Genomic DNA, 8,183 nt, shown 5'->3' on the forward strand with positions numbered 1-8,183 from the left:
GCCTCTGCAACATGGGAGAATGACTCAGCACAGGAATCCAGAGGGGTGCCCTCTGAACTCTATCTCCAGAGCCCCACAACCCTAGATTATCCTCACACAGCTCCAGTCCACTCTGCCCTCCCTCTGCTGGAGCCCAAGGTGAGTGGCTGCACATGAAACTTTGTGCATTGGCTCTTTAAGAGGGTGCCTGCATTTCCAGCCATCTCTCCCTGGCAGACTGAAACTTGGCTGCTTTTCACAACCAGATGTTTTGTGGGCACCTTACTCAGTTCTGGTGCCCTTGGCTAGGAAATCCAGCCTGGGATTTAAGCCCCAGATTCCTCAGTGGGAACCCCCCACACCTGAGATAACCCTCTGGACCTTCAGCTGCTATCTGTGGGAGCCCAGCCACTGTCTTGCTCCTCTGCACTTTCTAACAGTCTCTATGTGGTCTCCACTTTTCCTCCTTGGTTATGAGGGTGCTCTCCAGCTTGTGTTCAGTTGCAGTTGATTATTCAGGGTGGTTTTTCTATATTTTAGTTTTAATTCCAGTTTGGTCTCAGGAGAGTGTCAGTGTAGCTTCCACTCAGTCCACCATATTTAATCTCTTCATTATTTTCTCAATTGCTTAAAGAATGTCTCTATGGTGATGCAATTGCTGCATGGGCCTAAAAGCTTCAGTTTTTTAAAGAAGAAAAAATATTTGTGATTCTAACACTGATGTGGAAATCAAAGAGGATGAAAATTTTTCCTATTTCAAATTTTTTGATTACTCATATATATCAAGACTATGAACTTTTATTGATTATTTTAAGGAGAAATGTCATTTTATTTAATTTTCATTAGACTATATTTTGGTTATTAACATTAAAATTAATTATAGATCTTCTTTTAGGCCACATATATTTATAGTCTTCATTCATTTGAAGGATTAATTCTAAATATGAAAAAAAAAAAGCTATATGGTAAAATAGATGATTCCAAAATGGTTGAGGGTAGGGCCTGATGAGGGCTTAAAGTATGAGTCGGTGAGTGTTTGCGATGGATTGTGCCCATGGGTGTGATGGTGGGGTGCATCTGCCAGTTTGGGAGCTCTCCAGGAATTCCATGAGCTCTTGGCAGATGCAGCTGCCAGGCTGCTGAGCTGGGCTCTTCTCTCTGTTTTTGAGTGGAGAGTTCCCCAATTTTAAGGATCTTCAGGGCCCTTCTTGTTAGGAGGATGTGGGCAGAAGCCCCAACCCAGTATCCTGAGGCATGGATTGGTGCATAGACCCCAAGGGTGAAGACCCAGTACTACCTGCACTGGCTTGATGCAGTGAACATGGAACACCTGATCTAGTGTCCCCACATAAACACACCACCTCTTTGATCCAGTGCACAGGGCCTGCCTGCCTGCCTCCATGCCAGTGGTGCATCCCTGATGTGGTGCCCACGGCCAGCTGGCCTGCCTGTCTCCTTAACCTAGGCACATGGCCTGCCTGCCTGCCTTCCTGCCTGTTGTGTCTCCTTGATGTGATGCCAGGCCTTCCTGCTGGCTCATCTCCTCAATGTGACCCACCAGGCCTGCCTGCCTTCCTGTCTTCTTGATGCTGCACAACCAGCCTGCTGCTTATTTGGCCTACAGCCTTGATTTAATGCACCTGGCCCTGCCATCATGACCCAGTGCCTACCAGACACACAGGCCTGCCATCAGAAACAGGCTGCCTGATCCTGTGCCCCAGGACTACTGGAAACAAGGCCCTGTTTACGTCCTGTATCCTTGACCTAGTACCCTCAGACAACCAGCACAATAAAGTAGAGAGACAAAGAAACAACACCCAAATGATAGAAAATGAGAAATTGCCAGAAAAAGAATGAAATGAAATAGAGGCAAGAAGTTTATGAGGTATAGAGTTCAAAATAATGGTTATAAGGATGCTCAAACAACTTAGTGAGAATTAAAAGTAAGTTAATGAGAATTTCATAAGCTTGAAAAGGAATCAATTGTAAATGAAGAGTGACATAGCTGAAATAAAGAATACACTGGAAAGAATCAACAGCAGATTAGAAGAAGCTGAGGACCGAGTGAGCAAATTAGAAGACAAGTTAGAGGAAAAAAAGTGCCCAATTAGAGCAGCAATTAGAAAAAAAATTAAAAAGCAGGAAGACAGTTTAAGGGAACTTTGGGACAACATGAAATGTAACATCTGCATCATAGGAGTACCTGAAGGAGGAGAATCCAAGCAAGGATTGGAGAATGTGTTAGAAACAATAATGACAGAAAACTTCCCTAACCTGGTGAAGGAAAAAGTCACAAAAGCTCAGGAAACAAAGAGAGCCCCAATCAAAATGAACCCCCAAAGACCCACACTTAGACACATCATAATTGGAATGGCAAACATTAAAGATAAAGATTCTTAAAAGTATAAAGAGAGAGACAGAAAGTTACCTACAAAGGAATTCTCATTAGACTGACAGCTGATTTCTCAATAGAAACACTTCAGGCCAGAAAGGAGTAGCATGAAGTATTCAAAATAATAAAAAATAAACTGAATCCAAGACTACTCTATCCAGCAAGGCTATCATTTAAATTTGAAGGTGAAATAAAGTGCTTCTCAGACAAAAAAGGCTTAAAAAGTTTATTACTACCAAACCAGCACTATAAGAAATGCTAAAGGGGCTGTAATAAGAAGAAGAAATATAGAGAAAGAGAGGAACACAAACATAAAGAAAGAATGGCAATAAATTAGTACCTATAATAATAACCATAAAAGTAAAAGGCTTAAATGTTCCAATCAAAAGACATAAGGTAGCTGAATGGATCAGAAAATATGACCCATATATATGCTGTCTACAAGAGACCCACCTCATAACAAAAGATTCACACAGGATGAAAGTGAAGGAATGAAAAAAAAATTTCCATGCAAATGGAAATGAAAAAAAAAGCTGGGGTAACAATACTCACATCTGACGAAATAAACTTCAAAACAAAGGCCATAACAAGAGACAATGAAAATCACTACATAAAACTAAAGTGGTAGATCCAACAAGAAAATAAAGCCCTGGTAAACATATATACACTCAATCTAGGAGCACCTAAATTTATAAAAAAATTCTAGAGGACTTTAAGGGGGAGGTTGACAGCAATACAGTCAGAGTAGCAGACTTTAACACCCCACTGACTTTACTGGATAGGTCTTCCATACAAAAAATCAAATAGGAAATGGTGACCCTAAATAACACACTAGATCAGATGGATTTAATTGACATCTACAGAACATTCCACCACAAAGTTACAGAATATAAATTCCTCCCAAATGCACCCAGGACATTCTCAAAGACAGATCACATGTTAGGTCACAAAACAACTCTCTACAAGTTCAAGAAGACTGAAATCATATCAATCACCTCCTTGGACCACAGTGGCATGAAATTAGAAGTTAACTACAATAAAACTACCAAGTGTCTGTTCTTTTGCCAGTACCAGGATGTTTTGAGTACAGTGGCTTTGTAGTATAACTTGATATCTGGTATTGTGATCCCTCCAACTTTGTTCTTCATTCTCAAGATTTCTGTGACTATTCAGGCTCTTTTTTGGTTCCATATAAATTTTTCAAGTGTTTGTTCTAGACCTGTGAAATATGCTGTTGGTATTTTAATAGGGATTGCATTGAATTTATAGATTGCTTTCTGTATTATGGACATTTTAATGATGTTAATTCTTCCAATCCATGAACACTGTATATTTTTCCACTTGTTTATATCTTCCTCTATTTCTTTTTGCAAAGTCCTAATGTTTTCCGAGTAGAGGTCTTTTACCTTCTTGGTTAAGTTTATTCCTACGTATCTAAATTTTTTTGCAATGGTAAATGAGATTGTTTTTTCAGTTTCTCATTCTGAGAGTACATTATTGGTGTATAAAAATGTCATTGATTTCTGGGTGTGAATTTTATATCCTGCTACTTTGCTGAATTAATTTATTAAATCTAATAGTGTTCTGTTGGAGTCTTTAGGGCTTTCTATGTACAATATCATGTCTCTGCAAATAATGAGAGATTTACTTCCTCCTTTCCAATTTGGATGTCTTTTATTGTTTCTTCTTGTCTGATTGCTGTGGCTAAGTCTTCCAGTACTATGTTGAAAAAGAGTGGTGAAAGTGAACATCCTTGTTAAGTTATACTACAAAGCCACTGAAATCAAAACAGCCTGGTAGTGGCACAAGAACAGGCATACAGACCAGTGGAACAGAAGAGAGAACCCAGAAATTGACCCAAGCCATTCCACTCAATTAATATTTGGCAAACTAGGCAAGAAAATACAATGAGTAAAGAAAGTTTCTTTAATAAATTGTGTTGGGAAAATTGGACAAGTACATGTAAAAAAATGAAACTAGACTACCAACTTACACCATACACAAAAATAAACTCAAAATGGATAAAGGACTCAAAGTAACTCCTGAAACCATAAAAATCCTAGCAGAAAATGTAGGCAGCAAAATTTCAGACATCTCTTGGAGCTTTGTTTGCCAATACATCTCCTAGGGCAGGAAAAACTAAGGAGAAAATAAACAAATGGGACTATATCAAAATTAAAAGCTCCCGCACAGCAAAAAAACCACCAATGAAATGAAAAGGGAACCCATTGTATGGCAGAACATATTTGCCAATGACACATCTGATAAAGGGTTAATATCCAAAATATATAAGGAGCTTGTGCAACTTATCAAAAGGAAGACAATCCAATTAAAAAATGGGCAAAGACCTAAATAGGCACTTCTACAAAAAGGACATACAGATGGCCAAGAGACATATGAAAAAATGCTCAAAGTCACTAATCATCAGAGAGATGCAAATTAAAACCCCAATGAGGTATCACTTCACACCTGTCAGAATAGCTACAATCAACAAATCAACGAACAAGTGCTACTGAGGGTGTGGAGAAAAGGGAGCCCTTATACACTGCTTGTGGGAACACAGATTGGTGCAGCCACTATGGAAAGCAGTATGGAGTTTCCACAAAAAATTAAAAATATATCTGGCTTATGACCCATGATTCTACTTCTAAGAATATATTTGAAGAAACCCAAAACATCAGTCTGAAAGAACTTATGAACCCCTGTGTTCATAGCAGTGCAATTTACAATAGCTAAGATCTGGAAACAGCCTACTCATCAGTAGATGAGTAGATAAAAAAGCTGTGGGACACTTACACCATGGAATACTATGCAGCTGTAAAAAAGAATTATCTCTCACCCTTGGGTAGCATGGAGGAAACTGGAAGGTATTATGCTAAGCAAAATAAGCCAGTAGAGGAAGAAAAATACCACATGATCTCACTCATATGTGGAATGTAATAAAAAAATATACTGATCAACAAAATAGATCCAGAGACATAGAAGCATGGAAAAGACTGAGGGATCTCAGAGGGAAGGTGGGGGTGGGGAGAGAGAATAATCAAAGAACTTTTATGTTTATAAGCATAACCCATGGACACCAACATTGGTATGGAGAGGTCCTGGGATTGGGGTGGGTGAGGGGTGGAAGGGATCACTGGGAGAAAAAGGGGGACATATGTAATACTTTCAATAATAAAGTTAAATTTAGAAAAAGAAAGGGAAAAATGTAGGTTTGAATACAATTAAAAATTTAAAAAAATGAAAGTGCTAAAAAACATTCAAACACATGGAGGTTACATAGAATGTTATTAAACAATGAATGGGTTACCAAAGAGCTCAAGAAAGAAATCAAAACTTTTTGGAAACAAATGAAAACAAATACACAACAACCCTAAATCTATGGGACACAATGAAAGCAGTCCTGAAAGGGAAGTTCATAGCACTACAAGCCTACCTCAAAAAACAAGAAAAACTTCTATTAAATTATCTAACCCTACAACTTAAGGACTTAGAAAGAGAAAACAAAAAAATCTCAGAGCAAGTAGAAGGAAGTAAAAAGAAAACACCAGAGTGGAAATAAATGACACAGAGACTAAAAAAAACAATACAAAAGATCAATGAAACCAAAAGCTCGTTCTTTGAAAAGATAAACAAGATTGATGAACTGTTAGCTAGACTCAACAAGAAAGAAAGTGAGAAGACTCAAATAAACAAAATCAGAAATGAAAGAGGTGAAGTAACAACTGACCCAACAAAATTACAAAGGATTGTAAGAAAATACTATGAACAAACTATAGGACAAAAAGCTCGACAACCTGGATGAAATTGACAAATTCCTAGAAAAATACAAACTTCCAAAACTCAGTCAGTAAGAGTCAGAAAACCTGAATAGGCTGATAACTACTGATGAAGTTGAAGTGGTAATCAAAAAACTCCCAGAAAACAAAAGCCCTGGATGAGACTGCTTCACAGGGGAGTTTTACCAAATATGCAAAGAAGAATTAACACCTATCCTCCTCAAAGTTTTCAAAAAAATCCAAGTGGAAGGAACACTTCCAAGCTCTTTTTGTGAGGCCAGCATTAGCTTAATCCCAAAAGCAGATAAAGACACTACAAAGAAAGAATTACAGGCCAATATCCTTGATGAACATAGATGCTAAAATCCTCAACAAAATATTAGCAAATTGGATCCAGCACTATATTAAAAAGATCATACTCCATGACCAAGTGGGATTTATTCCAGGGTGGCAAAGCTGGTACAATATTTACAATCCATAAATGTAACACATCACATAATCTAATTGAAAGACAAAAATCACATGATCATATCAATAGATGCAGAAAAAAGTTTGACAAAACCCAACAACTATTTTTGATAAAAACTCTCAGCAAAGTGGAAAAAGAGGGATCATGCATCAACATAATAAAGGCCATATAATACAGACCTACAGCCAGTATCATACTTAATGGGCAAAAACTAAAACCACTTCCTCTGAGAACAAGAACAAGACAGGTGTGTCCACTTTCACCACTGTTATTCAACATAGTACTGGAAGTCTTTGCCACAGCAATCAGACCAGAAGAAACAATTAAAGGCACTCAAACTGAAAAAGAGGAAGTAAAACTGTGATTTTTTTGCAGATGACATGATATTGTACATAGCAAACCCTAAAGACACGACCAAAATACTACCAGATTTAATAAATGAATTCCATAATGTAGCAGGATACAAAATTAACACACAGAAACCTATGGCATTTTTATACACCAATAGTGAGCTCACAGAAAGGGAAACTAAAAAATCAGTTGCATTTACCACTGCAACAAAAAAATTAAAATACTTAGGAATAAACCTATCCAAGGAGGTAAAAGATCTGTACCAGAAAAACTACAGAACATTGACAAAAGAGAGAGGAAGACATAACCAACTGGAAGAATATACTGTGTTCATGGATTGTAGAATAAACATCATTAAAATGTCCATATAACTCATAGCAATCTATAAATTCAATGCAATCCTTATTAAAATATCAATAGCATATTTCACAGATCTAGAACAAACACTCCCAACATTTATATGGAACCAAGAAAGTCCCCAAATAGCCACAGCAATGTTGAAAAAGAAGAACAAAGTTGAAGGGATCACAATATAAGATATCATGTTATACTACAAAGCCACTGTAATCCAAAAAGCCTAGGACTGGCACAAGAGCAGACATGTAGACCAGTGGAAGAGAACAGAGAACCCAGAAACTTACCCATGCCATTATGTTTGATTAATATTTGACAAAGGAGGCAAGAGCATACAGTGGAGTAAAGACAGTCTCTTTAATAAATGGTGGTGGGAAAATTGGACAGGCACATTCAAAAAAATGAAACTAGACCAACAACTCATACCATACACAGGAATAAACTAAAAATGCATAAAAGACTTAAATGTAAGTCATGAAACCATAAAAATCTTAGAAGTAAATGTAGCCAGCAATATCTCATACATCTCCTGTAGCCATACTTTTGCGAATACATCTCCTAGAGCAAGAGAAACAACGGAGAAAATAAACAAGTTGGACTACATCAAAAGAAAAAGAAAAAGAAACCCTCGACAAAACAAAAATAGAGCCCACAGTATAGAAGAACCTATTTGCTAGTGATAGATCTGATAGAGTTAATTTCCAAAATATATAAGGAACTCATTCAACTTAACCAAAAGAAGACAACAATCCAATTAAAAAATGGACAAAGGACCTCAATAGACACTTCTCCAAAGTGAATATACAGATGGCCAAGATTCATATGAAAAAATGCCCAAAGTCGTTAATCATCAGATGCA

The sequence above is a fragment of the Miniopterus natalensis genome, chromosome 10, assembly GCF_054644295.1.
Source record: "Miniopterus natalensis isolate mMinNat1 chromosome 10, mMinNat1.hap1, whole genome shotgun sequence".
Taxonomy (NCBI): Eukaryota; Metazoa; Chordata; class Mammalia; order Chiroptera; family Miniopteridae; genus Miniopterus; species Miniopterus natalensis.